Here is a 23,754-nt window from a genome sequence, read left to right as displayed (position 1 = left end):
CCCGCAGGGGCTGCGCCGGCGCCCAGCCCGGGTGGGGAGAGCGGTCCCCGCCGGCCGCCCCCGGGCCCTCCGGCTCCGGGCCGCGGGGAAAAGTCGCGGCGCCCACGTCCCTTGCCGTCAGGGAGCTCCCTCGCTGCGCCCCCCTCCCCGTTTCCCCCGGGGCTTTTCTCCCGGGGGGAAAAGGCTTCCCGAATGACCGTTTCCAGAAGTTCTCGTCCTCTCGGTTCATTTGACCGGTGCTGAGGCGTTTCTAACCAACGAGGGACGCGTGAGAGTTCTGGGGCGCTGCCTGCGCACCGGTACGCACGCGTGGATACACAGTCCTCGGAAAGGTGGGACAAGCGTCCCCACCACCTTGCAGCCTTAAAAGAACATTTGGGGCACACCGACAGCAGGGTTTTTTCCGTTGGTCCCCCCACCCGTCCGGGATGCGACGGTAAAAAATCCAGTTACTTAAAAGCAAAGAACCTGGGGCTTACAAGAGCGGCTCTCGAGGAGCTGCAGGTTTGCAGAGCGGGCAGGCCTTTCACTGCATAGAAATGTATGCAAGAACTTTAGATGTGCCTCCTAAAACTGGAGACTTTTCATCTGTTTAGGTTTTTTTCATGATTGCTACGAGAGACCCGAGACCTGTTCATTTATTGCCTCAACATTTACTGCAATATTTTTGCTGTCAGTTGCTATGGGTAGCTGCGGTGTCAAATATGCTTCTGCTGAAAGATGACCACATGGTATAGGATAAATTTCTCCTGGGGAGAAGAGCAGAAAGTATAGCACCAGTAATATTCTGTAAGTATTTTGTCCAAATATCTCTGGCACTTGACACCTTCACATATTCAATTCTTTAGACGGCAACTTTCTTTGGAACTGGACTTCTTTTACATACTAAAGATGAATTTATCAAAGAAGTGAAACTTGTTTGCAATAACTATTACATTTGTGTCTATGTTATGTCTGCATTACAAATAGATATTGATTCTGAAAATGTTTTGGCAAACGACAACAAAAAATAAGTAGACAATGTGCATATGTGTACACGCAGTGTATATATACACTTTACACTGTACCTCTGATACCCATGCACATACTATACACTATACATATGATAGTATACAATCTAGTGCCCAGTACACACGTGGCATCTAACACTGCACATTTATAGGAGTCAGAGACTCCCTTCACACATACTTCCACACACGGAGTTTGCACGTGTTCTTACATCTTAAATGATGTGAGAAACATGATTTTGAGTGCTAAATTCTGAATATATTACCATGGAGTAAGGTGACAATCCACAGCCTACACGCAGGACATGTCTCAAAACTTATGTTTTCATTACATGCTTATGGTTGCTGTTAAGAGACTGGAACTGGAAGGGAGAGCACCAGTCTTGGCAGGAGGCTCCCAGTGAAATCCAGGGAGTTCTTTGCTGGCAATATTCTGCCTGGCACTTTCTTCATCATCATTCACTTAAGATACAGGGTGAGTCTGGGGAGGTTAATTTTTTCCTCTGTGGTTTCTGTATGGTTTCAAGTAGTCTACCATCACCACCTCATCACACTAACCTCTGCTGATACCCATAACCTGCAGTGACTTAGTGACTTAGTGACTTTATGAGCAAAGTTCAGTTTGTTTGTAAACACCCAGATTTAGATAGACCCTTGCAATATTTGCCTCCTATTATTCTCATTTTTTTTCAAATACCTGGAAAAAAGGTAGGTTTCACTCTAGCCATTATAGAACTCAAGATAACAATCAGGGTCTGTAGCGGGCCGCAACATGTTGTGCTCAACACTTCTTCCTCTGAACAACATAGGCCCTAAGGAGGAACCCCTCTGCATAATTTGAAACCCTCCACCAGTATTACAGAGTAGCGATTCCAAGGTTCCTGACAGGTCAAGAAATCCAGGTTATTTGAAAGAACATTAATAAATGAGAATATGCAGAAATGAGGGATAGCTATTTGCAGCAGGAAAAGGGCAAAAACCTCATACCGTAGCTGGCACTGAATTAAAAAGTATACAACGGATTAGATATTAACCACTTCTATCAAATCCAAGGCCCAGGAACCTAGGGGGAGGGAAATGTGTAAGAGCAGATGCTTAGAAGGTAAAACACCCCAATTAACCTCATTATCTGTTACAAAACTGTACTATTAATATTCTGGGGTTTTCAAATCACTGTTGTTGTTGTTGCTGAAGAGAATCTGTTGACTATAGCATGTGTTTTGCTGTAGTCTCCCAAATCAGCATTGCTCTCCTTAAGGTCAGGAGAATGTATCTTAAAACATTCATATATTTTAAAAATATGTATTGTTATTTTAATAGGCACTGTGGATAGTTTAATTTGTATCTGTATTAAATTAAACATATGGTGAACAGGGTATAATAGATTTTCTATAATTTAGCTGCCAATGTGGCAACAGAAGCCAGTTACTCTCACCAGCAGACTTGTCAGTGGTTTGTTTACTAGCTTATTTGAATTAAAATAAAGCTTCGCTTCTGCTGACTGCACATCATTATCTATGAGACCATAATCCTGCTAGCAAATCCTATATCTTCCAGAACTGGCTCTTTTGTTTGGGATTACTGAGAGCTTAGCCTATAACAAAGAGGAATAAGGCATCCCTCTCATCCTCGTAATTAAGTGTGGGGAGTAATTTAGAAACAAACCCAGAAAGATGTACAATTTGGAGTTCTGCTTCTATACAGAATTGGGGAACAGAAAAGGCCAAACACTGATTGTGTTAGCACAATGTTTAAACTAGTAAACTACTGTATAACAGGAATCCAGCTTTTAAAAAGAAATGGCAACTATCAATAAAGTATTAAGTTGCTTTACACTGGAAACATTTTTTGCTTATCTAAAGGTATGCTGGAAAATTTGGGTGGAGCTTAAAGACCAAGCACTATTTTAAATCTCAGTTTTTCTACATGCACATGCTACATACATATCACTTTTATAACATCTCAATTTTGAAAGAGCATAATTTAATACATGAAACTTGATTTGTATTTTAAAGTATCCCTTAAATGGTTTAACCATTTTGGAATAAGAGTATTCTCTAGGAATAGGAATATCTCTGGCAGCTGAACATGCTTGTTTAAGTGCTGTATTTTAATACCACCAACATTTATATTTTCCTTTGGGAAAACAAGTAGTTTGAAGTTGTTCGCATTTTACAGCCACCTTAGAAAATGACCATAGTGTTCGGGAAGAGAGTAAAGAAGATTTTAACATAGGTATTCTGAGGTCAGTCAACTGTACATCGGCAATCTTTCGACTCTGTTGCTCTAGCTGTATTCATGTCATCCAATTCTCTTTCTGCGCGAAACAACAGTTATGTTATATACTAGTTGTAGAAATTAATAACTAGGTCACAAAAAATAGAAGTCTCAGGAGTATACAGATACACAATATCTATTTGCAGAGGGCTAATAAGGACAGGGGTTGATTTATAAAAGTCTTCGACATTAATTGTCACAGATGGGAATTCTGAGGACCTCTGTGAAACCAAACGAGGCTCTAGTGAATTATAAAGCAGGTCCTTAGACTTTAAAAACATTTAGGCAAAGTGACAGTTCAGAACATCTGTTAGCCTTCTGTCTGAGTATAAACTGGATGTCATGGAGTGCACAGCTGTAGGCATTTTCTGCCTCTTTTTGCCAACATCTGTCACAGCATTACAGTAATATAGGTAATTATCAACACCTCATATAAACTGTTTGCTATTTTAATTTCTGAATAAGTAAAATTAGCATTACACCCTTTTGAAAAAAAAAATCCAGAAGGGGAAGAATATATGTTCCCTTTTAAAGCTGAATGACAGATCTGATCATTTTAGGAGAGCTGAAATTCAGAAAAAAATCTCTACTACAAATAAGGTCCTTAGGATAACATAAAAGACTTAGGTGAGAACAAGTTTAAATATTCTCCCTTTCTCTCTCTGCCTCTTAAAAAAAGACATCTGAATCTTATCTGTCATAAGCAAAGAAGATCAGTAGCAAGAAAAGATAGGAAACCGTTAATCATCTATGGTTTTTTCCATGCACAAGCAGCTGTCAAATGATGTATGTTTTACCACAGTAACAAAGCCAAGGGCTCATCAGTACCAAGCAATTTTACTGTCAGCTGGTCATCCTTCTTCTCAACATCTGCAGTAAGAAAAAGAAATCACCTTGCAGTGATGCACAGAAGTTCGACCTCACCAGCTGATGATGAAGTGAGCGGGGTAATAACCCCCAGGACTTTCAGAAATAAAAGCATGTTCCAGGGGTCCCCCAACAACTGAACAGAAAGGGGTACACAGGAAGAGACGCTCCAAATGAATAGGCCTTCAGGCCAACTTTTCAGGGCCACATTTGGTCCTTTTACATGTCAAGAGATAGAAACCACTGCCCAGTCCTGAAGGTCATCTACCTGATTGTGGACAGCCCAGAGAAGATTTCAAAAAGTGACCAGGTATTTTGGGTTCCTCAATTTTGGACGCCCAGGTCATACACTTTATAGGAACATGATTTGCAGAAGGCAGTTGCTTATCATTTGTGATAATCAGGCTCCTGTGAGATGCTGCTAGCTGAAAACCTAAATCATCACCACCTTTGGTAACAGTGGCCCACTTGGTGGTTGTCTTAATGAGAGCAATTCTGTCAGTGCTCTAACACAGTCTTTTAGAGCACAGGATAAAGAGTGGTAGAACAACAAAGCAATGCTGTCAAACAACAGCAGTGGAGACCATGTCAGTCTGAGCTTGCAAGTATGAGCCTGGTGACAGAAAATAATCATGTGGCAATGAGTTTTACAATATTATATGGAAGCGACGATCATATCCAGCTCATACTTATTTTGCTTTCACCACAAAAAGAATAGCACCTCTGCTAGAAGTTAATGTTCCAACATGGAAAACCTGAAAATGTGCTGTTAGCTCCTTTTATAAAGGAGGCATATGGAACAAAGTGGTCACTAATATGCTATTTTTAGTGCCTGAGCTACAGTCCAGAAGATAATACCCAATTACTTGATATAGTGCTCTATACACTGTCTGAACAACAATAGTGGACTGAGAAGCAAGAGAAAGCACCAGAATATGGTTTTGAAGTAATTCAGATTTCATGTATTTTATTTTCTTCTAAAAATAAAGGCTTTGAAAAGAGGTGCAGTGTTGTCCAGGTTGAAGGAGGGGGGCCAGAGAAGAGTTGAAAGGAAGATGAGAGCAGATGGAGGTTGAGAAAGAAGAGAGAGAGAGACCTTGACTACAGGAAAAGATAGCTAGGGCACAGATAGCCAGAAATCTAGAGAAAAGAAAGACCAAATGCATCTGGGGTGCACAGTCAGAGAAAGGCATCCATGTAGCTGTAAGCCTGTCCTATCTGTACCTGTAAGAAAGACCACATTCAGGACAATCTTTACAGTTGGGGACAATACAGGATTTTACTAATTCTACTGTCTCCCCTAGTTTCCACTCTGCTGGATGGTGAACTGTGGCGGCTGAGCTGCAGATGCATGTTTTTTTCATAGGCTGTGCTAGCAATGCAGTAATTTTGCAGAGGGCATAGAGAACAACTCTGTGCCAGTACAGTTTGAGACTGATCCAGCAATTTTGGAAGGAGATGCATCAAAATGTTAGTGTCTTGCTTTCTTATTTTCCCCTTCTCCCTTTCTTACTGCATCTTCAGCATTTATTACATGCCCCCTCCTATTTTCTCCTCAAGCACAGTCAAAATTAGCTGAAATTGTGGACCTACTCCATGCAGTCTGAGGTTCACCACTCTAACAAAGACAATTCAGTGACAAGGACCATTTCTACCGTGGTCCTAAGCCACTTGTGAGATGTTTATAGGTTGGGACTATTTCTTTCAAGAGCTGCATCCCTTCACCGAACAATTACCGCCCTAGCTTTTCTTGCCTACTGCAACTCTGTATCCAGGTGGATGCTAAGTAGATTTTACCAAATTACAAACTGCAGGATAAATATTTTCCTCCTACTTTTGGTTTCAATGCTAAGATTCTTAAACATTTATTTTAACACTCGCAAATAAAACTATCTTACATATTCCCATCACCCTACTACCTAAATGCATTGTTCAAATGCCAAAGTGTACGTGAGCTATTGCAGATCACATAATAGATGCCTACACATTCAGTATACCAGTAATATTTATTATTGAAACAGACTGTTTTGTAAAGAGCTCTGAGATACCTAGGCCATAAAAAGCGTGATATAAAACAAAATGCTATTCAGTTCAATAGATGTCTGCTAAGAAAAGAACCCTAAAATTTGAACGGTTCCTCCTCCCCTTAATCAGCCCTAACAATGGTACCCCAGTCTCGGTGCTCCTGCACGTAGCAATATCTGTCTTTTAAAGAGAGGAATAGGAACGTGCCACTAACAGAGCGCGCTCGTTGGTAGAACATTGTTAGGTGTTTTATAATTGATAGTTTTCAGCATCAGCACAAAGGTAAGGACTTTAGCCTTGAATACTACCCACTAACAATATACCCACATACAGAAAACTAGTGCTAAATGTATTTATTAAAATAAATGCTTTAAAATAGTCTGCTTTTCACACAAAGTAATTACCTTACACTATGTGTAAAAGGTACTTTTGTAATCAATGGTATACAACCAGCTTCAGATGCAACCACACACACACCCCATTACACACAGTGATGCTCATCAGATTGCATGGGACTGAATCATTTCATTATGTTCTGTAGCTTAATTCTTCAATTCCTGTAGCTTCAGCTGGAATTCATCCAGATCAGCCCTGTTTTCTAAGATGAAATCAAAATACTTCAAGGCCACAACCACCAAATAATACAATCAGCTCTAAACATAGAATAAGGTATTTCATACTTTTTAGAGGCTCATAGTTCCTGTTCTAATAGTGCCAGGGCAACAGGGATTTTTTTTTTTTTTTTTTTTTGGCACTTCTAGCCTATTAATTACCAGAGGACAAGAGAAATATGTTGTGGGTATGAGTGAATTTTGTACCAGTCAAAATAGACAGTAGCAGCCAGAATTTTAAATGCTCTATATTTTCACAAGTCCTGCCTAAGAAGCTAATCACTAACAAGATAATGCATTAATTTTTTTATACATTGGATAGACCAGCACAGTCAAGAGGTAAAAGAGAAAATAAAGAGCAGAAAAAAATATAATATTGTAACAGGTCATGATTTTTCCACTGAACCAGACAAAAATAATCTCCCTAGTAGAATTAGGTGAGTAATCATAAGGGTAAAATGTTTTAATTACTAAAAATGGTTAGTTTCATTTGATTATCTGTAGAATCCTATCATCTCTTTTAATTAATTCATTTGCAAGTATTTGGATGACCATCAATTTATTCATAAAAATGTTTAAGAGTTGCAGGCTATGCAAATTCTGTTGCTAATTAGTTAATGGCCACATTCACCCTGTCAGTAGTTGATGATCAGATACTTGTGCTTATAATTCTTACACCTACAAACATTTTTTCATACAATACACCAGAATGTTTCTGTACTTGCGTAGAATGGACACCACTGATCTTGAGTGGTTTTTTCCCCCCAGGATCAGTGTTTCCATGGCGAGTCCTGTGGGGATCTATCTTGTCTTTTCTTCTCCACAGTAGGCATTTAGGGATAATAAAATAGTTAGCAAAGAGGTATGTTCTGTGGTATTTTCAGTAAGCCGATGATAGTCAACATTACAGTCCAGACCCACAAAGGCACTGGGAAATCAAAGAGCCTTAGGCTCCTCAATACATTTGTCCATATCAGCCTACATCTCTCAAGTATCTGATTTATTCTTTTAAATGTTACACCTTGTGGGGACAGGGACACAGAATGGAGTTAAATGACCAAGATCTCTGGATAAGATTGAAATGATGCTGGCTGATCATCAAATGACCGTGATACGACTTCTCTACCTTTGATTTTACCCGTCATTTGTAATGCACATGCACAACGTGGGGCTGTTGGTCCTCACTGCTGTTGGGTGCATAGTGACAGTGTCCAGGAAGCTTTTTACCATCCAGAGAAGCAAAAGGGAAGCGTGCTGTTAATTCTATTTTTTAAGTAATTGAGATTCCCTTAAAAACCTGTTGTAGCACTACTCAGGTAGTGACCAAAGCTAAATTAGAAAACCAGAATTCTGTAGAAGACTAATTTAGCCCCAGTGTTATAAGATCCTAAGATCCTGCCCAGCCTAATGTTTATAAATAGTTCCACAGGAAAAATTCACTTATGTGAACTTAGAGCACATTGGTAACTGCTGGACTGGAGCCTTGGTGAGTCAATACGTATTGCTAGTACTGCTTCTCCAGTGCCAAATGCCTGAAATTTGTCTTTTTGTGTGCTTTTTCTACATTTATTCATGCTAATCATCTAATCTCACATACTAAATATCATAATATCATTTAGGATGGTCCAATTATGGAAAAAAAATTATAATCCAAGTGAAAAGTCCTTTGCAACATATATCTCCTTATCCTATTGCCATTAAAATGTTCAATTTCAGAGGACCTAGCGTAATTTTCTTTTCCTTACACTCTTTTTTTTTTTTTGGCCATTCGTTATATTTCTATTATGACTCTGGAAAATGATGTATTTCAGTAGATGATAACCAAGACTATACTGTTTAACAGATGAAGTAGCTATTCTATATTTCAGAATGACTAAATTAAGTCCTACGAAGAAAGTAAAAGTTTTACAGTTCTTTTTTAATCAGGACACTTGTTGCAGACTAACTCACATTACTTTTCTCAAAGGAAAGTAAGAAAGAACATCTGTTTGATTCTAAATATTTCATATCATTAAAAAGCCAAATTGCAAACACAATGATACATGCACACACATAGCAGATTGGAAAAAGTCAGCCACTTAAATGGTCAAATCATACAAGCCCTCATTTGAGCTAAATTACTCTCCCTTCCCACTATAAAAAAAGCACAGAAATGGGAGTGCTCTACTGGGGAGACTGGGTAACAATTTATTTCCAATATGTATAAGCCAGGTTAGCAGTTTCAGGACTGTAATTAGACTTTTCAAGTACCTTCCACAGACTTCAGAAAAAGCTAAGAACGTCATAGTTTTTAGTACGTGTGATTGCAGATTCACACAGAGTGCTTACAAGACCTGATTACGTGAAATCTGAAATCATAAGAATGGTTGCACTACAGCTGCAGCTAGCTCTGTATCCTCCTCCAACAGGAAAGATCAGTGGAAGTACAGAGAAGAGTGTCAGGACAGAGGGAGCATAAAGTGTTATTTCCCTGCCATATTCACCCCATGTCTAGAAACTTGAAGTTCAGGAACCTTCTGAGTCTAAGATGTTTTTAAATAGGATTTGGATAAATTTTTCTTCCCTTTATTTCCCCCCCCCCCCCCCTTTTTTTTCTAATCGCCTAAGTGTTACCAAAATTCCATGGCAATGAGTTTCACAGGTGAATTATGGGCAACGTGAAATACCCCTTCTATTGTTGTTTGGTTTTTTTTTTAATCCCTTGCCTGAGCTTTTTCTTTGCTGCCCTCATTCCTTGCTCTGGCTGCTACTGATTTAGCTTAGGAGGTTTCTGTCACCATCTTTTCTTAGCTACTTCCCATCAGAAGTTCCCGTTCCAACACAACTGCACATATACTCAGTCGGTGAACAGGTTCTGTTAAAATGATCCGGTTTATCTTAAAAATGTTTACAGGTAATTGTTCTTTGCTTTTTTTTGTTTGTTTGGTTTTTTTTTGTTTTAAACTGAATCTCATTGACAGAACACATACAGTTATGTTAGCAAGTGTGAAGCTGCCATAAATGTTGACGGAGAAGGAAAAGAAGGGACAAGTAATAAGGACAAAGAATGGCTGGTAGCTTTTCACCCAGATCAGCAGCATATTTCTAGCATGAGGAGCTGCATGTTCACATGCACATTCTCATGACTGTAGGAGTCAAGAGTCACTATGTCATTGTGTCTGTATGTCTGCCACGCCAACAAGTGGAAATTTGCATGGGAGCCTGCTGGGATGGAAAAAGTAGTCTATGAGTGGTTTTCTGCAGCCTGCTGGCTGGAAAGAGCATGAAAAATCTCACCACAGCCTGGCAGGAAGGGTATGATGTGACCATTCTTCCACAGATGGTCTTTAGTCTGTCCTTACAAGTAAATGGAAACAACTCAACTGTCCTGGTCTCTGCTTTTGCTCCAAAAGAGAGAGTTCTGACTTACTTTTTTTTTTTTCAATAGGAGGATTTTATTTGTAGGATTAGCTTCACAGGATGCAGTCACCTGATAGCCAAAAATGGTAAAAATATTTAGTTTACTTGCTTTTGGAAAGAAATAGTTTATCTGCCTCTAACAAACAAGGATATAGAAATACGCAGTGGAATCCTCAATGTCTGTCTGCAATTATGTTGCAGGTAACCATACCATCCAGCTACTTCTTCCTTCCTGTTTTTCCTATAAAAAATTTAAACAGAGGAACTGCAAAATTTATTTTAGCTGTTAGACAGAACAGTTTCCAGTGGACTTAACAGAGAACCTAATGTTCCCATCAGTGGACTGAATGGCCTTAACTCCGAGAACGTCACTGAAAGCTCTTTGCCTAGGGCACAGGGTGTTGCAGGAGCTGCTGTACAAATTCTCAGATCCTTGTTCCAAATTACTCAAAGCTTGCTGAGCCTTTGGGTATATCATATTATCCATCTTTCGTTCATCATCTATTCAAACCTTTGGAAACAGAGGAGGAGAATGGCTTTCATTTCTGGGTAATGGAGTGTCTGGCTTGGATTTCACTTTTATTTGTGGCTGGTCATTCATTTCTTCATTTGGGTTTTGAGATGAGAAGATGTTGCAGGATTTATACTTTGTCAGTAAGTAAGTACTTTATAAAGCTTGGGATAGACATTTGACACTGACCCCCCCCCGCTCCCAAACCTGTATGTGGTTGGAATGGCAAAAGCACTTACTGATATAGCAACATTTTCTCAAGTCTTTCCTCAGAAATTACTTTTTTTCCTCTTACTATTATGTTTCAGCCTGTGAGCTGGTCTTCCTCCTGCCAACACTTGCTGGAACATAAAGGATTCTGAAACAAGACGATCTGTCAGATGAAAACAACAGTAGGGCACTTTTTTTTTTACACTTTTTGAATACAAAGTTAGCCACATCTACCTTGAGACATTTGGACAATGTGAGTCAAATTAAGCAAAGGGGTGAACTCAAATTTAGAGTATTAAAGTAAAATAAATTCCTGTGAGATTACTTTTATTCAGAACAAACTGGCTTTACTTTGTTTGTATCCCTGCTTCACTGAGTTAGTTACTTTTTCTAATAAATCTTGCTTTTGTTAAGTTTATTGCTGTGCAGATCATGTCATGGAAATATTCCCCCCAAAGGAGTATTCTCTTGTCTCTGAGAAGACATCTTGGAGAATAAAAAGTGCGTGGAGCACACCTTTCCCTTGCTGGTCATGTTTGTGCTGACTGGTATGGACAACTGTGTGTCTACTTTGGTTTTGCTCTGAACCAGTCACTTAAAACCATTTCTTATCCAGAATACATGCTTACATGGCATTTACCATTAAGATATTAAGTCTACAGAGCAGTAGACTGTATCATCTGCAGACCAGCACTGCAGTAACACATCTTATGGTTCAGAGCTTCCCTGACTATACCTGACACAATGCCTTGATTTTTTTACTGGCAAACTTGAAGGAGCTTGCAAGAGAAAGGAATGAAGTTATAAAGGTGCTTTCTTGCTATATGCTGTTTACCAATTGATTAGATTTCTTTCACTAGTTGCTATTGCTTACTTAATGAAAGTTGTGCATATACAGTAGTGATTTAGTAGATACTCTACTGGTATAAACTACAGAAAGCTAGAGGAGTTGACACTGTGAAGATTCCCTTTCTGCACAATGATTGCAGGGCAGTGCAGACAGCAGACTGAAAACTCTTTTATGCCTCCTCCAGCACCAGGCAGCAGAAATTAAAAGAAATGAGAAGAGTTGACTAAGTCACTATACTCCAGCAGTGCCAGGGAAGAAGTTTGGAGTCCTACAGCCTTACAGAACTGAAAAGCAGCTTTACAGTCCTCTGTAAAGATCCTCTTTCCTGTCCTCTTTTCTCAATCCCATGTCAAGTCAGAAGCCAACCAATGCTCCGTCCAGCCAAGGGATCAGGTTTGGTGTGGCATTGTTTTTTCTAGGCTACCTTTTCCCAGAGTTCTATATTCAGATCAGTAAAAATGATACTGTTAATGCCACTGATTTTTTTTTTTTTGAGAGATGTTGCTAAGATCTCATTTTTATGACCAACTCTGTCATTTGTAAGCTTATCAAAACCAAAATGAAAAATTATTCATGCTTAATGTGTGAAATTTGAAACATGCTTCTATCTTTGTCATAAAGCTCCCAACTAAGTTAAAACACTGTTTCATTAAAAAGGTTTGTTTTCCTTAGTTTAGAAACACAAGTAGGAATTTAATGAGAATAAAATACAGCTGTACATTTATGTCCCATATTTATTTTTGATCTTAGATGCAAACACAATGTATGTTTGAACATAATTAGATGCAGTTATAATATTTCTTGGTAGTGTGGCTTTCCAATAATTTTAAAGAAACTTTGCTACATACAACATATTCCAAACTTCTGCCACTTCTATTTATTTATAGAATCCTTGTTATTAAAATAAATTATCCTGTCATTTGAAACGGTGAGTGCTATTGACTGAGATCCTTAGAAATTTTCACATAACAATAGACTAATCCTTGGGAAGATTGCCTTCTGTATGGTCTAGCTTTTTTCTTCTCATGGCAGTTTCCATGAGGTGTGAGATTATTAATTCCCAACATTTTCCTAGAGTTTCAAGGGATTTTCTGTTAAGTTATCCTGTGTGTAGGTAATTGAGAAACATGGACACAAGGACTAAGAATTTTCATCTGATTCTTTGGGATAGCCTGTATTCAGTATAGCGTTCAGAGGACAGAAATAAGGTTGTCAGTAACCGATGCTGCTGAGGGACCATTTACACTAGTCTTCTCCACAGTCATGCTTGAACATGCTGCATTGCCATACAACTTGGAGGCAATTAAGGCATATTTAAGTAAGAGTAGACCATTACTGTACCCAACTGAAGATGGTAGAAAGCATTATTCAGAAACATATTTTCACTAAATAATCTTGAATTGCAGATTATTCACCCAGTGCAGTCTAACAGCAATGCTACTCACTACAATCACATACCCTTCTCCACAAGAGAGATGCAGAGGTGGTACCTCCATCATAACTTCAGACACAATTCAGCACTGTAACAGGTTTCTCGGTCTAGAAGCACTACAGAATGCTGAGCTCAAACCAGAGTTGAAAAATGCCTTGTATTAAATTAAGAACATTTTACAGTCACTTCATAGCTACAGAGTACAGCTTCCTTAAGTATAAATCCCAGTGTCCTTAAACAGAAATAATGTAGTTTAGTTTTTTAGTATAACACCCCAAAATATTCCCAAGAACACCTCACCTCCTGTAGATACATACACAGTTTACTAATGAAATAAATAAGCAATGTGCATAAACTATATACCATAAAAACCCTAGGTAAAATGATGCTGGGGGGGGGCTCACAACTAACTGGATTATTTTATATGACATTACAGAACCGCTCACTTCACATTAGAACTGCCATTTACCCTTAATGTACAAACCAGTTACTTTGCCCCAAAGAGCAACCAGGCACCTCAATGACATAACTGGGGAAGCTGTCCAATAGTGGAGGGCCATCAAACTGGATTTCTTCCTGAAAACCACACTGCAATGCAGTGAGCTTTCTGCATAGAGGCCTGGCAGAGGTAGGAGATGAGGGCTGCTCCCTGGGCACACCGCAAGGCTCTCCTTGGGAGCGAGTGAGCCTCAGAAGCAGGGGACTGGTTTTCACCCTGTGCAAACAGAACTGGGACAGCATGGGATTCACCCAGGGAAAGAGGTCACGTATGGAGAGGTCTGTCTTAATTCAGTTTCTAACTAGTGTTCTGTAAAAAGGAGGACAACTAAAACATTTCTTTGCTAAGACAGTGTTTCTTGCTTCGCTCTCGCATCACCCTCAAGGCATTTAAACAGAAGACAGAGGTTCCTAACGAAGTACCTACCTTCATTAGGTTGGTGCATTTGCTGTGCTAATGCAAACTAACTGCTGCCAGGATCAGCTTGTGTGAGGCTGCATCTGTGTCCTCATAGAGCTACCGTACCCTTCTGTAACTACTGCAAACCAAGGAGCTGGCCCACTTAGAACAGAGAGGGACTGGAGTAATTTGCAATGAGTTTTGCAAATCACACCAGCCAGTACATATTCAACTATCTTGTTAATTGCTTCTAGCTGTAATTCCTTTCCATTTCAGTTGGCAACATATACTCCTTTTGAGTTTGTTGGGAAATACAATGCAATTCCTTTTCTTTCTTCATCAAATCTACACTGCTTTGAATTCACCCATGAATTGTTTGGTCTATATGGCCAATTCATATAACCATAAGCACTATACAGCCAAATGTGACATTAAAGTCCCATACATAGGGACTACTCCAGTTTGTGTACATCTCCAAATAAAAGCCAGGCGCCCAGAGGAGGGATATGAGTGCTTTGACTTACAGTCATATCTTTCAGAATACTTTGACTGGTTTAATTTGATTAAAATAATAAAGTGACCAGTTACTAAACCACCTCATATTCACTGCAAAGTGAAGCAATATATCAGTCTGATGAATTATAGGAATGTATGGTAATGATCAGCGAAATCCTGGAAAAAATCATAAGCCTTTGACCACATATTATGCCTTTTATACAAGGGCCTTAATTAAAAAAAACAAAGGCTACTTCTTAAAATCATAACAAACTTCAGCTCCAAGAGCTGCCACCTGCTCACAATAACACAGTAAATCATGCCGAAAGTAGGGAACTCTCAGCCATCCCAAATTTCTAACCAGTAATTTGTATCAAGACTTAACCTACATACATCCCAGTGTGAGCACACAACATACCTGCCACCTGAGTCAAGGAAGAGCGAGGGAAGGCGCTGGCCATGATGGGAAATAAATTGGACCCTGCAGGCTGCAGGCACAAGAAACCTGCCAGATCCAGAACCTCACTTTTCCCAGAGCCATTTCTTTCCACACAGGAAAGAAAAGGGACTGGCAGTGACAGGGGAATAACAGCCTCTCTGCTAGAATACATTCAACCAACACTGCCAACAAAGAGGAAAAGGTTCTTAGTTTTCTGTTTGTGATTACACTGTTTTGTCATTGCTGTCAGGATGTGCCTATGCAATATGTGGCTCTCTGATGTCTCGTGCCTGTATATTTCATTTTTAGCTGCGTGGGATGTGCAGTAATTAGCCACTCATTCGCCTTGTCTATTCTCTGTGTTTTGTTTCGCTTCCTTCACTTACAGGATTTTGGCAAGCCTTCGGCCTTATTGGCAACTCTTTCCTTTCTCCCCCATCTGAACCTCCTCTGTCAATTTTCTTCTTGCTGCTTGGGAGATGACAGTTTATATATTTGTACACACAAGTGAATATGCTAATATGCTCCAAATATGGACTGTGCAATCAAATTATCATGAGTTTGGTGGAATGCTTTTCTGGATTATTTCCTCCAGAAATGTAACATGCCAATTGCAAACAATTTACAGCCAACAAAATATTGTTTGAATCAAACACATGTGGTGAAGTTGAGGGTTTTTTAATTCAAGATGGAAAATTTTTGTTCCTGGGCTTTTTTTTTGCCTTTTTTTTTTTTTTCCCTTTCATTATGAATTGTTGCCTTTGGGTGGATTTTTGCTTTGAGAGTGCAAGTTGCTCTCATTGACATTACTGTGACTTACATGAGAATAAAGAGTGGAAAATGAATAGCTTTCAGGGGCTTCAGGTTGATGGAACAATTTCATCCCTTCTCAGTTAATGCTGTACAGCCCTCCATGAGTTTTTATCTCATATCTGAAGTTTTACAGCTGTAGGGACCAATTCGAAGATCCCCTTTTGAGTTCTTTTCCTTTGCAGGAATCACTGGCAGATTAACAAAAATAAAGGGTACAGAATCAGGCCCACAAACAGCTAAGAACAACTATTTCAATTTTTTTCATTGGTATTTTGGGTTTTTTTGAATAATTTGTAGCTTTCTCAAATATATATCTTTTCATATTTAATAAATGGAGCTTTAAAATTTTGCATGTGCTAAATGAAGAAGTAACTCTTTTAGTACTGCAAGAAAATTCATAATGTAATACTTCAGAGATGTTTGAAAAAAACAGATCAGTCAATGATTTTCCTCCTGTTTTTAAAAAAATTATTAAACTGGGGTGTGGAAATCGAGCAAGGGTCTTCTCCTAGATCCCTTTTCTCAAAATTATTGGTTTGGAAATACACTTAAATATTAGAACCTACTTTTTGTTATTTTACATTCATGTGGCTGCAAGTTCAGTTGAATAAGTTCAGCTGGTTCAGATGAAAACCAATATATAAAATATATAATTGAGTATGTGTATATGAATGTATAATAATTATTTATTTTGCTCAGACCAGATCTGGGACTACTGAGGTCCTGAAATGCTGACTGGCAGTGGCTTGCCTGTGTCTTTAGAATAAAGCAAATATGTATAAATTTGCAAAATATCAAACCTAGGTTTCCTTGCTCTACTGACATATTTTCAAATTAGGATATAAAGAGGAAATGAAAACTGACAAAGAACTTGTCTCAGACACTGAGAGTTAGAAACTGTTTTAGCCATGCTATCCCAACTCACAATAAAGGTGTCAGACATGGGATTAATCCGTAGAAATCCTGCTACTCTTGAGAGACCTAGAGCAAGGATCCTGTCCTGTGCCCCTGCGACATGTGAGATCCAGTGAGCAACACCCAATTGCAGGCGACTAGTACCTGCCTGGAGAGCAGCAGCAGCACAAGATACAACAGAGCTGCAAGTGTATAGACCAGCAATCACTCTCGTTATAAATAAAATTCCACCAAACTAGCATGAAGATGTAAAGTAATAACATGTATCTATAATAGCTAAAATTTAGTTCGACGCAGTTTAAGAAAACAGTAATTGATCTTAGTAACCTCTCTTTGTAGCAAGCCACTAGAGAGATACTACAACTTGTCACCTCAGCTGTAGACTGCAGCGGAGGATTAACACTCCTGCTAACTCAGCAGAATCGTACAGTTGTACAACAGCTATAGGCGTACAGTACAACGTACACATGTAACAATCATGCGACAGCACTGTGCTGATCATTCCACTCTGGGACATGTGTCAAGCTAACAAGAAGTATTGCATGCCTCATTTTCTGTGGCTTGACATCATTTATTCCTTAAGATGCAGGAGAGGTTGGCTGGATACTCTAGCATTTTGAACTGCTGGTCCTTAGGGCCCTATGAAGCAGCTCTTACATTTTGTGCTAATCTCTTTTTTTCCCTAGTACTATACATTTTAAAGAGATGCCATATGGCACTTAAACAGAAAAATCATATGGCGTTTTGCCCTTTTTTTTCTAATTCCTCCGGCTTTACATTTCTCAGGTTGCATTCCCGGTTGATGAACAACATCCTTAACCTCTTGAGTGGTCCTGGACGTCCACTAGCCATAGACCAACATAACACTTGTGCTGACTTCTAATATATACTGGATGTCAACAATGTTACTGTCATTCACTTCAGCAGTTGATTTGCATCTAAGCATACTATCAGGGACTCTATTGTAGCATCTGAAAGTAAACTGAAAATAGAGCACAGCTGCTACCAAGGTACAAAAAAGCGTTTCCTTCACTGGCATCCAGTTCTCAGACAGACAGCAGTCAGAAGTCATGGTGTTAAATGGCTAAAACTACATAAGTAGAATTGAACTCTGGAACATAAAGTGCACTGTTCATCGATGACACCCTTTTTGCATGCATTTTTCTTTCAAAAGGAGGTAACCAACCACTGTTTCTGTAAGCTAGTTTTGTTATTGTCTAAGCAACTGGTTTTATGAAAAGTAAAGTTCCTTTTCACATGACTAATTTATGTTTCATAAAAATGAGGGATCAGTACCATTAGGTAGTATAGCAGATAGTGTTAGGATAGAGAGGCATTTCATTTGTTGGGAATTTCACATATGATCATAGATCCTTCATGGCCTCTTGTCACATAAGACAGAGTACAAAATTAAAGGAAAAGGTAAAAGGTTGAATTCACAATCTTTTTTTTTTTCCTCCTCAATGTACAAAACAAGCCTGTCCTATACCTTGAGAATGAAAATGGTTACCATCCTGTCCACTTAATACTTAGCATTGCAAAATGCCATATAAAAGCATGACACCCACTTGTGCCTGTGTATATTTGTGTCTATAGAAACAAGACAGAAGAATACATGCACAAGCATCACTTGCATAGCAAAATAATTGTAAATGCTCATCTGTAAAGTGACTGGATACAAAAGTAATTGCAAGTGTTTATGCAGTACAAACATGGAGGTGAAGTTAAAACACCTTTGAAAATCTGACCCATATTATCAGCAGTAATAAGTAAATCCTCCCTCTAAAGATAAAAGAGAAAGTACCCTCATTATTTAGTCAGACCTTCATACCACGAAGACCCAAACGCAGAGGGGTTATCAAAATGCCCTTAGAATAATAAAATCAAGCATTGACAGACCAAGACGCAAAGTTTTAAAGTGGAGGCCCCCTGACAAGGCTCTGCTTTACTCTTAGAGGCTGGCTGGTCTGATTACCACATCTGAATGCTAGCAGAGATACAGTGCTGGATATTCATTAGTGGAAACTGCTGTCCTAACAGGAACATTATTGGAATTATGTCAATTTACACCAGCTGAGGACGTCCTGCGATTTTTAAATACAGCAAAACCATAAAGAGATTCATAAAGTTTAAAAGTAGGATTCTGAATTGCAGACGGCTCAAGCTGGATGTTTGTAAGGGTGCCTATAACCCAAGGAACGCACGCTGCTATCCTCCACACGTTCAAAGCCGTAAGCAGGCAAGACTAGCTGAAGGGTCTCAGCCATCTTGCAGTTTTAGCCTCATGCGGATCACATACCAGTAGGTCATGGTAGAGGTGAGGAACAAGGAGCAGTGCTGATTATGTGAAAGCATTCCCCTGAAATTTAAGACCTGTTTTCTCTCCTTCCTTTAAATACATTTTCAGCATCCCTCATCGCAGAAGAGACCACAAGTCCTTCGCTATAGGACCCACACGCCCTATGCTTTTCCTGTAACTGTATTACAAGCAATATTAGTAAGTGCAGGCTGGGTCATGACTTTAGAAGAGCAGGCAGGGTTTCAGAGGCACTGATGGCTGGATGGATGTGAAGCCAGAAGGAACCATTTTTAAAGTAGTTATAACTGTGTTTCTTTATGGGCTACAGCAACTATTGTCTGATCACGAATGGCTCTGGAGACCAGTATTTAAAAATGTGATTACTTTAAACACATACTGTTAGTAATATGCTGTTCACAAATATGATGAAGGCAAACTAACATTTGCCATCTTACTTTGCTTTTTAAAGTTACAAGTATCTTCGCTTTCCCCCGAGAAAATATTAGACTTCAGGTTTATTAGAGAGTGTTGTCAGTCCTATCACACTAGCTTGTGACCTAAGATCTCGCAAACTGTTTCCACTTGATTACTTCGTATTTGATAACTAGCATGGAGATTTTCAAAGGCAGCCAAATTTTCCATGTTTCATATTTAGACATTTGAATCAATGTCTTTTTCTTTTTTTTTTTTAATAAGAAGTTATATGCAACTTGAAAGGAGACCACCTATTCACCTTTCTAAATATAGACTTAGGTGTCCTGCATCTGAGAGTCACGGTCTTTATTGCATGCACTAAAATTGACATAAAATAATTTGTTCATGAGACATATAGAAGCCCCAAAGTACTTTTTGGTGCTAGCAGAGGTGTTTTGGATTTCATCTGGCATCATCTGGTATTCAGACAACACACAGAATGTCTTGTGAAAATTTTTATAACCCTCCATGTTCACTTGCTCTTGGTACAATCTTAAAAAAAATACATAAAATAAATATAAACAAATTACTATTAAAATAATAATTTGAAGATAAACCAACAAATATTTAATGCCAGGAGTTTTCATTTAGTTAGTGCTGATTTTTCCCATACCAGATTAAAACTGGGCCAGGAGATTCCCAGACACAAATATTCAATAGTATTTCTATATTTACGTGTTCATCCCAATGTTGAGAAGCTGCACTTCTTAAGTTTTTCCTTGCTTACCATGGAGTTCAGTTCAAGCTCTGTTAAATCTATAAAAATCAATATTGAGTATATGTATTATGTGACAGTTCCATCTAAAAGTATCTGGTATAGAATATGGGCCAGATACAATAGAGCAGCCAAGCACATGTAATTTACCCAACAAATCTAAAGCACTCCCACATTGATTTTTGCAGTTTTGTAGCCCCTAGTCACAGAGTGGAGAAAAAATGGCTTACTCATAGAGTGTGCTAGTACTTGGGGCTACATCCTGTTTATCTTAGAGCCTCTGATTTGGGTTGTCTTTTTGTTACCTTTGTTGATGGATTTTTTTAGGTCATTTAGTGCAGTTCTCCATTCTAAAATGTCTACTTCTATGGCAAGAAAATAAAAAGGATTTTCTAAATTGTTCTGATCTGTTGATTACTTTTCCCAAACTTACAGTGTGCAGATGGAATACTGCAACATGTTAAGAGTTTCTAAATGCAATTATCTTAAGCAAGTATGAATAGAAAATTGTATATAAGTAAGGGGATAAGCTTCAACAATGTATTAATGTACATCACACAATAACTAATATAAAGGGATACCAAAACCATATTTGAGAATACAATTACAATTTAAAAGGACATTTTTGAAATTACATACATACATATTTGTGTAGCGTAGAATATCTATGTATATGTACCATAATTATATATTTTAAATGTTTTCAAATCCTAAAGTGATAATACTTACATATAAATATATCTATCTATATCTCCTCATGTTTATTCAGAAATAATAAATGGGCAGATTTCTCAACATATATTAAAATAATATTCTATTCATCAATATCTGCTATATTAACCAATATAATTTTTTAAAAATATAAATTCAGTCATAGATTCTATCAGCATTTAGACCTAGGTGGCAGGCTATAATATACGTTCAGGTTAAAAACTTGAAACCCCAATTTAATAAAAAAACCTATAGGATTTAAGCATGTTGCATGTCTAGAGCTTTTTTCCTATTTTATTTACTCATAAGTATCATTAATACCAAAGATGGACAACCTTTGGTGCCATGTATGTCACACTCTCTCTTCAAGTCTTTAGTAGTTGCATGCTTATCTATTTCAGTCAAATGTATTTCTTATCGGGAAAAAAAAAAAAAAAAAAAGGGGGAGCAACCTGACAATACAGTGTTATCGAATTTTTTCAGCTGAGACCCACATGTCATTCAGCATTCAGACATGCTTGTGCTTGATTGATGGATGGGTTTGTGACAAATAAAACTAGGATCAAGAGCTTTGCACCTTTTCCCCCATCAGGAACCAGAGTAAAGCATAACTCTATAACAATGGTGGGATTAGGGATGCATTAGCTCTCCATCGACCAAAACCATCCATTCCCATCAATACTTTGCACTTAATAACCTGAAGCTATGATAAGAAAACAAAAGAAGGAGAAAGGGACAGGAGAAAACAAATCAATAGAAGAAGGGAATGTCTGAAAGATGCACTGTCCAAATGAAGAAAAATTTTTGCTGAATTGCTAGGATAATGCCCCTTGACAAGAGAACAATGTACTGTCAAGGTTTATCAGCGAGGAGGCCAATTGGCACAATGTTAAGCACAGGTTTGGCATTTGAGTAGTGGCACTTACTGTAGATGTACAATACATAATGCCAACATGCAGAAAGTAACTACTCATATTTGTTTCGCATTAGCAGTTTGGATACCCATGAGGAATGCAATTACCCTTCCAGGTGTCCTGAAACAGATGCTACAAACACAAGGACTGATCCTATTTCCCTGAAGTGCACGTGATCAGTATTGGGCTGATGTTTTTGACTAAAACTTTGTGTTAAAAATAATATTAATTTCTACTTGCAGTTTTATCTTTTCACTTTTTATTATTAATTATTATCTTACCTGGTCTTACAAACTAACTTGAAAAACCGGGAATGGTCTTAGGCTTTAAAAGGTCAATCGATTTCATGTAGCTCCTTGCCTTGTTTGAAACTCTGAAATCTAGGAACTAGCACTAAGACTGGAAGTAAAAGAAAACCATTCCTTAACCTCCCCTCCTCTTCAGAATTAAAGTAAGAGAAAATATATTTCTTAACACATTTGCAGCTTGCTCAGGAAGATAATGAAGTATCAGTTAAGAAACAGCTTATCAAATACATCTTAATACAGAAACTGCTCCCTTTTTTGCAAGACTCAATGCTTGAGCTTGCTGCTGTGGTGAGTGAAACTAGGAAATAAGTTTCTCTAGTGCTGTGCTTCTAGCACTGAAGGAGGGGAGATCTAATGATTTTCTTCCTTCAAGATCCAGAAAGAAAGGTCAACTTCAGCACATAACCCTAAAGTGCTCAATCACCCTGCTTTGGCCTAAGGCCAGCACTGGATGCTGACTGAATTCCCCACCTTGTATCTGAGCCTCGTGTAAAGTGTCTGCGTTTATCAAGGAAATCTTTGAACACCATTTTGTCCTTCTTCCCTCTAATACGTCACAGTGTTATTTTATATTGTCTATTTATTCTAATTAAATACCGTTAGACTGAAAGTCAACAAAGAGTGCACAGTCAGGTAAGCAGTAATGTTGTTGATCCACGTTGCTGACATTCATTGTTTTACTCAGACGACTCGATTTCAGGTAAGTCTCTGATATACAGGAAAAAGTTCTAATAGCCAAGATACTAAGGAATGTTACTTAAGCTCTAATTTAATGAAAAGTGACAGAAAATATTTTAAAATGTTTCCTCTATAAAGAGTTTTTCAAATCCATTGACAATTAGAAGATTCTACTCGCTACAACAATATACATATGTTTTAATATCTCCATAATAGTCATCTAATCACCACAGTGTGTACTAGAAAGGACTGAAAAGACAGTCCAACAGTAAAAGCCCAGGACTATGAAACAGGCAATAGGTGCTGTGCTGCTGGCTCTGCCACACTCCTCCCTTGTCACCTATGGAAAGTCACAAAATCTCAGTACCCCTGCTTCCTTGTATGTAAATGATGATTATGATTTACAACTTCAACTCAGCCTATTCACTTGCTGTGATCACAGCATGTTCTACAAAGTAGAACCAATAGTGAATTAAAGGAAATGCCACAAGAAACAAGCATGTTCCTAGAAGTCAATACACTCTTTACAAGTTCCTTGATGACTACATGAAGTTACTGAAAGGATATAGAATTAAGTAAAAAGCGCTACAGTGGCTCATGCAGAAGCCGAAACGCATTCATATGAAGTAAGATAAGAACGACAGGCAGAGAAATATTTTCAAGACATGCTAGAGGGTACTCTGAGTAAAGAAGAGTAAAAATAACTATGAAAGGAAATAGCTAACAGTGAATTTTTCAATTCAGTATATATGACAGAAGTAGAGTCAAATGCAGCATAACATGTACGTAAGTAAAGGATGGAAATAAATTTATAAAACATGCAAGAACTACAAAACCCATGATAAACTAGGAACTTTTCAGACAGCAAACCCTTCATATTTTTATTGCTGCTCTTATAATTTTAGA

Source organism: Haliaeetus leucocephalus, unplaced genomic scaffold (assembly GCF_000737465.1).
Source record: "Haliaeetus leucocephalus isolate CR32 unplaced genomic scaffold, Haliaeetus_leucocephalus-4.0 Scaffold362, whole genome shotgun sequence".
Taxonomy (NCBI): Eukaryota; Metazoa; Chordata; class Aves; order Accipitriformes; family Accipitridae; genus Haliaeetus; species Haliaeetus leucocephalus.
This window is presented reverse-complemented; position numbering follows the sequence as displayed.